This window comes from Ailuropoda melanoleuca, chromosome 9, assembly GCF_002007445.2.
Source record: "Ailuropoda melanoleuca isolate Jingjing chromosome 9, ASM200744v2, whole genome shotgun sequence".
In the NCBI taxonomy this organism is placed as follows: domain Eukaryota; kingdom Metazoa; phylum Chordata; class Mammalia; order Carnivora; family Ursidae; genus Ailuropoda; species Ailuropoda melanoleuca.
In genome coordinates, this window is record NC_048226.1 from 76,540,907 (window position 1) to 76,551,163 (window position 10,257).

The following is a 10,257-nucleotide window of genomic DNA, read 5'->3' on the forward strand; positions in this document are numbered from 1 at the left end:
CCCACCCTGATCTTGGGACATGCCCACCTTCATAATCATGTGAGCCAATTCTTTTTCTCTGGAGAAACTTGACATATAAATATGAGAACCAACCTAAAGAATCAACACAAGTCTTTTAGAAAATGTTTATTTACATATATAGATTTAGGTTTTTGTGAAATAAGTCAAGCAGAGAAAGACAATTATCATATGGTTTCTCTCATCTATGGAACATAAGAAGTAGGAAGATCGGTAGAAGAAGACAGGGAAGAAGAAAGGGAGGGTAAACAGAAGGGGGAATGAACCATGACAGACTATGGACTCTGGGAAACAAACTGAGGGCTTCAGAGGGAAGGGGGGTGGGGGATTGGGATAGGCTGGTGAAGGGTATTAAGGAGGGCACATATTGCATGGTGCAACACTGGGTGGTATATGCAAGTAATGAATCATGGGCTTTACATCAAAAACTAGGGATGTACTGTATGGTGACATAATAAAATTAAAAAATATTATAAAAAAATTTACTCTGTAGGTAAATATTGTTCATGTCAAAATTATTTTACAAAAATGTGTATGTATTGAGCTTTCATAACATCCAGACTTCTGTATCAGTATCGTCATCTAACTGTCTACCAGTGATACCACTTTGGTCCACAGCACCATAATCACTTCCCTGCATTATTTCAGTAACTTCCTAAGTGATCTTATAGCTCCTTAATGCTCCCTAGAGACTATTCTCCATCTTCTACTATATTCATTTTCTCTTGAAATGCAAATCATATTATGGCACTTCTCTGACCCAAATTCTCTACTAGCTTCCAATCTCAGAGAGAAAGCCAAACTGCTTATGTATGTGGTTTCCAAAGCTGACTGCATTGGAGTCATCTAAGCTACTTTTTAAATTGTCTTTCACTGGACCTTAGCCCAGATCAACTGAATAGGAATTTCTAAAGTTGGTGACAGACAAGAGTATTTCTTAAAAGTCCCCCAGTGATCTTGATGGGCATCTGGGTTAAGAACCACTGACAATTGTGATCTAACTCCTTTTTTCTGACTTTATCTACTACATTCTTTCTTGCTCATTCCACTCCAGCCATTATGGCCTTCTGACTAGTTCTCAAACTATTACTGCTATAAGACCCACACACACACACAAATTTCCTGCCCTGAGATTAATACTTTAAATGGCTCTAGTCTGATTGTCCTCTGACTGCACTGTCCCCACTAAGTGGGAATCTGTGGAGACAGAGAATGTGCCAACACACATATTCATTTTAGATCATGCTATGGACTCCTGGAATCCCATAATCATCTACCAAAAAGCACCTAATCCCAGTCCCAGGGCCTTCGCAGGCCTCTTTGGATCATCTCCACCAGGGTAGTCCATGCCACAGGTGTAATCACTCAAAACAACTCTCTGGATGACTACTCTGTCCAGATTCACTGAGAGTCAACGGCCTGTGGCAATGAGGCTGTGCACTCCATTGCTATTCTATTTGGAAAGCAGCACAGATGTAGGAGGAAAAGTGATTGCGCTGTATATTGTCACCACCAAGGCCATGTCAGTAGTCAGAAATCTCTAAGATTTATGTTTTTTTTTTAAATATTTAATTAATTTATTTATTTGACAGAGATAGAGACAGCCAGTGAGAGAGGGAACACAAGCAGGGGGAGTGGGAGAGGAAGAAGCAGGCTCATAGCGGAGGAGCCTGATGTGGGGCTCGATCCCATACACCGGGATCACTCCCTGAGCCGAAGGCAGATGCTTAACCACTGTGCCACCCAGGCACCCCTGAGATTTATGTTTATCTGCTGCAGTGTGCTGAGAGAATAAAGGTGGGAGGGTGCCCCTGATATATTCAGACACTTTCTCAAGAATAGATGCAGAGTTAGGATGGGGGAAAAAAAAAAGCCCTGCTCTTCATTGGCAAGCACATACCTATGGCCAAGAAGAAAATTCAGATAGGCATATAATCCCATCTCTCCTTTAACTGTAAAGGCCAACCAACTAGGCTCTTTCCCCTTCTCCCATTTCACTAATTCTTACCTCTTTCCATAGCAACAGTATGAAACCCAGTTGGTGTGGGAGAGGATGGGACTGCTTATTGAACTGGTATTGGGGGAGGTGCTGTGCTGTCTCAGCATTTTCAAACAGTTTCCCCAGAAGTAAAGCACATTAGTACTGTGCACAGGGGTGGAAATGTAGACTTAACTTCCCTAACTTGCGTGAAGCAGGCTGAGAAGTCAGCTCCTTATCAATCTGTTTCTGTTTAATTTACACAAAACAGATGGGATTCAGTGTCTGTAGACACTTGGAAATTTTGTTTTCTGGTTACTTCAAATCCCTGTCTTCCCCTCTTAAACAGCTTTCAAAATCCTAATCGAAAGTGGATGTTTCAGTAGGATTTAATAGTTGTTTTTTTTTTAAACTAGCAATAGAAAAACATTCATATTTTACTGAGATACCTTGTTAAGGTCAAGAAAAGCCTTTTGCAAAAAAGGCAGCAGACCTTTATCTAGGCGAAGGTAGGTAACACAAACTTTGCCCAATCACACCCTGTAGGCTCCCATCCCTAGTGTGCTAGCCAGTAGCAATGAGATAGAATCCCAGTGAATCCATTCACCTGTGTCCATTTCGGGCACTGCTAAAGAAATCTCACTTTTTACCCACAGTACTGATTCTGGTACATATGGAACAAAAGTCAACTTGGGAAAAACTCATTTATAAGGCTCATCAGTACTATGTCCTGAGATTTTACCTTCCCATCAAAACTGCACTTCATGTGGCCATGAGTACCTAAAGGCTCCTTGATGTTTGCCCTGTGGCCCTACTTTGTTTTCAGTTGCAGTGGTTTAAACCATAACACATCCTCTCTGTTGAAAAACATGGAATGCACTACTGCCATCTTAGTAAAAATTCTGAAAGGATGACCACTCATTATAACTTTCTTGATGAACATTCTGTCTGGATCCACTGACAACAGATGCCTATGGTAATGAAGATGTGCCTACCATTGCTATTTTGTTTGAAAAATAGCATAGATGCAGGAGGAAAAGTGATTGGCCATATATTGTCACCACCAAGGCCACATCAGCAGACAGGAAATCCCTGAAATTTATGTTTATCTGCTGCAGTGCACTGAGAGAATAAAGGTGAGGCTCGGAAGTGCCTGAACCCACAGTGGAAGATCAGCCCCTCTAGCTTTCACAGGCTCTGTGTTGCCAGGGTCCCACCATATTCAGTACTGACATCTTCTACTTATCAGATAGTAATGAAAATGCAATCAATGCTGCGCTCCTGGGGAAGGCCCTGAGCAAAGAGGCAGGAAAGGCAGTTATCTCTGTCTCCAGCCTTCTAGAGGATCAAGGAGGAAAATGATGGCATCTGACACTTTAGCCATGTCTAACATAGTGTGCAAATCCCTGGCCTTGTAGATGTGAAAAACCACTGATGTTTTAAGGGCGGGGGGGTGCCTAACAGAATAAAGCTAGTGGTGCTTCCCCATTCATTCAAGTGTACTGTTCCAGTGTCCTTACCCTGAAGCAGCGGAAGTCTGGCAGGGAAATCCTGTTGTGTAGGAGCACCACCAGTACCAGGTGAAGAGGGCCATCCTTGCTGCCCAGCTGTCTCTTCTTTACCAGAACCACCTCCTTCTTCCACTTTCAGAGCTGGCTGGCATGATGCCTCTGGTCTACTCTATTGAGCTCTTTTCTCACCTTCTTGCTTAGGATTTTCAGTGCTAGACAGCTTTTGCCATCCTGCTGCACAGATCCCGGACTCTGATGCTGCCTGCCTTTATGAGCTTTATTCTGCTGCTTGAATGGGCCAGAACAGTGGGCCGCCATGCTGCCACTCAGGAGTATCTAGTCAGCCTGTGTCAGGCTGTTTTAATCAGCGATTCCAAGCCAGTAAGAAACCTCATGGTATTATGGGTACTGATGAAGTCTACATAAGTCTGGAGCCCATGCATCTGCTGCTGTCTCTGAAGTCTCACAGTGTCCATAGTTTGGAAAGAAAATGGGTATGACATGAAGTGAGGGAAGAGTAATGGCAAATTGGAATATGCAGAAGTGAGCTGGAAGCTTGAGGTAAAACTCCCAATGTTGACGATTTAGACAACCAGCAAAAATGCTGATGCACTTGATCATGAAACTTTACAAAAATTACTCCCAGAATTTGGAGAATCTGAAAGAAGATATCCTACAGGAGGTAAAGCATCTGCAACTTAGCTGCTTTCCCAAGTCTACAAGGCATGTCAACATAATCCTGAAATACCTTGTATATAGCAACAGCCCCTAACCTTACTTGTTAAGCATTAACATGCTGCTGTTTCACTTTGCCTTCTGAATCTTTGGCAAATTTCTCTAGGTTAGGCCAACCTTATCCCAGAACTATGAAGGATAAGGATTTGGAAAGAAGACAGTTCTAACTAAGCTAAGTCAACATAATTTAAAGCCCTTGTAATCAATTCCTTGTCACCCTGGCCAATATATACACTATTTTAACCTATACAAAACTTCCAAATAAAGATAATGGCAAAGTGATGTTTCATCTTTAATGATGCAATTATCCCTCATAACAATAAAAAACATGCTAATCTTTTCCCAAAGAGGATACAAATCATTTTAACCATTTTGGTGTAAAATATATTCCTCTCCTAGCTGAACCACATTTTCCTTGATTTCTTACAACTCAAATTTTGAGATATGAGGTCAGCTTCTATTAACACTTCTTGTGTTTGACAAGAGGGGAGTGGAAGAGAGAAAGAAGTAAATATTTTATACATAACCAAATATGCTCATACTGATATAAGGAAGAAATACAAATAACTATTGTAGTCCTTGTTTCTGAAACTATTCATGTGGCCATAGCCCAGTATTTATAATTATCTTCTTTTCCTATCCATTCATGACTCTGCCCTTAGTTACCACATTGGCTGGTTGTGTTTTCCTGTCTGATGGGGAGATCAAACCTTCATTCCTGAAGGTTCTGGGCCATTAGCAGTCCTACTGAATTTGGGTTGTTATAGTTTCAAATTAATTTTAAGTACAGGTTATAGGAGTACCAAAATGCACTCCAGGGTATCACCTACATTCCAAACAAAATCTTCCTTTTACCTCCATAAAGCAGCAATCTAATTTCCTAAGAGTACAGTAACCCTTAACCTAAACATCTCACCTGGTAGAATAAGATTCTTTAATTTTTGATTCATTGTCATTAGGAACCTAAAGTGGCCAGGTGGCAAATTCAAATTGCAATGTATTGAAACCATTGTTAAGTCCTCTGGTGAAAGTATTCTCCCATGGGAACTAATAACTGTGTTGCAGAGCCAAAGTTCTGTGCACTTAAGGACAGAAAGTAAAAATTTTACTAGTGTATCACAAGGGAAAATAGGAATGACTCTTATTTCCAACCTTGGTAAAAGAGTTGAATTAGCAAGTCCAAAGGATGGATTTGTTGCCTACTAAATCCAAAACTCTCAATAAATGCCATGCTTCTCTCTTAGTAGTAGAAGGAGCTAGATGCAGCAACTTATCTTTATGAGTTACCCCAGAATACTAACACTAGAAAGCAAGACCGAACAAGCACCATGTCCTTATTTATTTATTTATTTATTTATTTATTTGGTTACGATTTATTATAGTGATGCCGTCAGGATGCACAGCTAGACCATAAAGGACAAACACACAGGTGGAATCTGGATGAATCCCTGTGTGGGCTTCCTTATGCTCTTTGCTGCCTCTGAGGGGTCACACAGAGTGCACTCTTCTCCCATCAACAGAACTGCAACAACATGTGAAATATTGTCTACTATACAAACCCATTAGAGACTCAGGGCCTAAGACTTTTATTGGGAATAATCACATAAGCATTCTTTTTTGGCACATACCAAAATTCCAGACTCCCAGAAGGAAAGCAGATATTTAAGATTCAGTCACATTGCTTGCACAAATGGTCTAGGCACTGTGAGCCACCCTAATCAGTTCACTGGAAATACTCCAAAAACCAAGTTACCAGATGCCGGTCAAGGCACCTTCTAAGCAGGCTATTTTTAAGGACAGCAGTCTCAGGTCGGCTACATTAACTCTCCTCTGCACAGTACCCCTCTGCCATGCTACAACTGACACTGATACCAGAGTATTCCCAGGCCAGACAATCTTTCAGGACAGGATTCCTCTGCCACGTCTCTGATAATTGTGGGCAAGCACCATGTCTTGTATAACTTTAACTCAATTCTGACACCAAACTCTTTGTTAAGGCAGATAAGCAGTAACTCATCTAGATTTGTACACTTTAAGTGCATCCACAATAACTTGAAGAGTAACTCATGCTCATAAAAATATGACAAAACTATGAAATATTCTGAAATCCTGAAAGAGTCATAAAATATTTCTATTTGTTCAAAATATATTGCTTTGAAGGGTTCTCAGTGAATCCTAGTGCATGACCCACTTAAGAAATGAATATAATCTCCACTTTTTGTTCAGCAGTTCACAGAACACATTTTCTTCATTCCTTCAACACATTTATAGTTTGACTACTGGATGCGTGGCACACTGTGCAGAGTTTACAGTAGCAATTGGAATGGGCAAAGTCCTCATGGTAAAGTAACTTCTTTTTTCTGGAAGGTAAGGGAGGATAGGGAAAAACAGGCAATATTAACTAAAAGTACTACAGAAAATTTCAGATAATGTGCTATGAGGAAAAGAAAACACTGGTAACATGAGAGAGAGATTCTATCAAAAGGAAGGTCCTTTGGATAGATAGATTAGGGGCTTCTTTGAAGATGTGATTTTTGAATTGGAAACTAAGTGACAAAGAGGCTATAGGAAAACTGAGATGAGAGCTCCAGGAAGACACTGAAGGAAGAGCAAGCTTCACAAGTTAGGGACAAAGAAGCCAGTGTGAATGGAGCATAATGAGAAAAAGGGAAGAGTAATGCTGTAGGAGTCAGAAAAATAAGCTGGACCCAGAATATGTAGGGCTTTATAGAGCATGATACATAATCAACATTTACTATATAAATTTGATATCTTAATTATTTCTCTTAAGCATGAGATTTGCATATGTAGTTCACATTTAGGAAACTCTCTTCTGTGACTGGAACTGGGCCCTCCAGAAGTTATGGAATGTAGAGACAGACTAGTCAGGAGGACATAATAGTAGCCAAGATAAGACATAATGATACCTTTAACAGGATTTTCTTCTTTGAGAAAGAAAGAAGTGGCTGTAGGATATGTTGGAAGCAGAACAAAAAATAGGGTGCGGAATACATATTGAATTTAGAGGTATGTGAGCAGAAAACAAATCAAGAATCTCTCCTTGGACAGGTAGGGAGTTAAGATGGTGGAGGAGTAGGGGACCCCTTTTTCAGCCTGTTCCCTGAGTCGAGTTGGATAGGTACCAGACCGGCCAGAACATCCACAGAATCACCCTGAGACGCAGGAAGATACATCTGGATCTCTACAAATGAACATCTCCAGTGCTGAGTATTGAGGTACAAAGCGGGGGCCGTGAAACCGCACACAGATATTGGAAGATAAATGGAAGGGGGAGGGAGCTGCCACGTTCCGGCACCAGGAAGCAGTAGCCACCTGCATGGGTAGCAGCTGGACTCGTGGACCGGCACCTGAGAGAAAACAGACTGGGACTGTGAGCGGGGAGTGCGCACCACCAGTCTTCTCACGGAACTCCGGTGTCTCACTGGATCCAGACTGAGACTGGGAGCTCCGAGAGCGTGTGGTGGCGGCTGGCAGCTGGTGGTGTTAGAAACACAAAGGACAGAGACGCGCCGGCCCTGGAAGTGAGGGTTGGGACACTGGGAGTGGGGCGCACATCCTGGGACGCTGCAGGGTTGAGCAGCGCCAATAGAAACAGCGTTAAAGTGGCCAGAACATCAGTGGGGAATGGTCCGCGATCCCTCTGTTCTGAGACAGAGGCTGAGATTCGGCTACTGCTGCTCTGACTCTCAGAAGAGGCACAGCAAACCACCAGGGAAAGCCTCCAGAGAACAAAAGNTGATACAGAGCAGCAAGTCACAACCGATACAAAGACTTTAAAGAGAAATGGCATCATTAAAATCATATCTGTCAATAATCTCTATCAATCTAAATGGCTTAAACTCTCCCATAAAACGCCACAGGGTTGCAGATTGGATAAAAAGACATGACCCATCCATTTGCTGTCTACAAGAGACTCATTTTGAACCCAAAGATGCATTCAGACTTAGAGTAAGGGGATGGAGTACCATCTTCCACGCAAATGGACCTCAAAAGAAAGCTGGAGTAGCAATTCTCATATCAGATAGACTGGATTTTAAACTAGAGGCCATAGAGAGAGATACAGAAGGGCACTATATTATTCTTAAAGGAAGTATTCAACAAGTGGATATGACAATTATTAATATATATGCCCCCAACAGGGGAGCAGCAAGATACACAAGCCAACTCTTAACCAAAATAAAGAGACATATAGATAAGAACACAGTAATAGTAGGGGACCTCAACACCCCACTATCAGAAATAGACAGAACACCCTGGCAAAAACTAAGCAAAGAATCAAAGGCTTTGAATGCCATACTCGACGAGTTGGACCTCATAGATATATATAGAACACTACACCCCAGAACCAAAGAATACTCATTCTATTCAAATGCCCATGGAACATTCTCAAGAATAGATCATGCTCTGGGACACAAAACAGGTCTCAGCCAATACCAAAAGATTGAAATTATCCCCTGCATATTCTCAGACCACAACGCTCTGAAATTGGAACTCAACCACAAGGAAAAACCTGGAAGAAACTCAAACACTTGGAGGCTAAGAACCATCCTGCTCAAGAATGACTCGATAAACCAGGAAATCAAAAAACAAATTAAACAATTTATGGAGACCAACGAGAATGAATACACAACGGTCCAAAACCTATGGGATACTGCAAAGGCAGTCCTAAGGGGGAAATACATAGCCATCCAAGCCTCACTCAAAAGAATAGAAAAATCTAAAATGCAGTTTCTATATTCTCACCTCAAGAAACTGGAACAGCAACAGAGGGACAGGCCTAACCCACTGACAAGGAAGGAGTTGACCAAGATTAGAGCAGAAATCAATGAATTAGAGACCAGAACCACAGTAGAGCAGATCAACAGGACTAGAAGCTGGTTCTTTGAGAGAATCCATAAAATTGATAGACCACTGGCAAAACTTGTCCAAAAACAAAGAGAAAGGACTGAGATTATTAAAATTATGACTGAAAAGGGAGAGGTCACGACCAGCACCATTGAAATTGCAAGGATTATTAGAAACTTTTATCAACAGCTATATGCCAAAAAACTAAACAATCTGGAAGAGATGGAGGCCTTCCTGGAAACCTATAAACTACCAAGACTGAAACAGGAAGAAATAGATTTCTTAAATAGGCCAATTAACTATGAAGAAATTGAGTCAGTGATAAACAACCTTCCAAATAATAAAACTCCAGGCCCAGACGGTTTTCCTGGGGAATTCTACCAAACATTCAAAGAAGAAATAATACCTATTCTCCTAAAGCTATTTCAAAAAATAGAAACAGAAGGAAAGCTACCAAACTCATTCTATGAGGCTAATATTACCTTGATCCCCAAACCAGGCAAAGACCCCCTCAAAAAGGAGAATTACAGACCGATTTCTCTAATGAATATGGATGCCAAAATCCTCAACAAGATCCTTGCTAATAGAATCCAACAGTACATTAAAAGGATTATCCATCATGACCAAGTGGGATTCATACCTGGGATGCAAGCATGGTTCAACACTCGCAAATCAATCAATGTGATACATCATATCAACAAGAAAAGACTCAAGAACCATATGATCCTCTCAATTGATGCAGAAAAAGCATTTGACAAAATACAGCATCCTTTCCTGATTAAAACCCTTCAGAGTGTAGGAATAGAGGGTACATTTCTCAATCTCATAAAAGCCATCTATGAAAAGCCTACTGCAAGCATTATTCTCAATGGGGAAAAGCTGGAAGCCTTTCCCTTAAGATCAGGAACACGACAAGGATGCCCACTCTCGCCACTATTATTCAACATAGTACTAGAAGTCCTTGCAACAGCAATCAGAAGACAAAAAGGGATCAAAGGTATCCAAATCGGCAAAGAAGAAGTCAAACATGTCTCTCTTCGCAGATGGCATAATACTCTATATGGAAACCCAAAAGAATCCACTCCCAAACTATTAGAAGTTATAGAGCAATTCAGTAATGTGGCGGGATACAAAATCAATGCTCAGAAA

General features: G+C 41.2%; 1 pseudogene; it reads right to left on the reverse strand.

Annotated features, from left to right (window-relative positions):
• Positions 1–2,529: 2,529 nt before the first annotated feature.
• On the reverse strand, positions 2,530–3,825 carry LOC105240950 (annotated as a pseudogene).
• Positions 3,826–10,257: the final 6,432 nt, after the last annotated feature.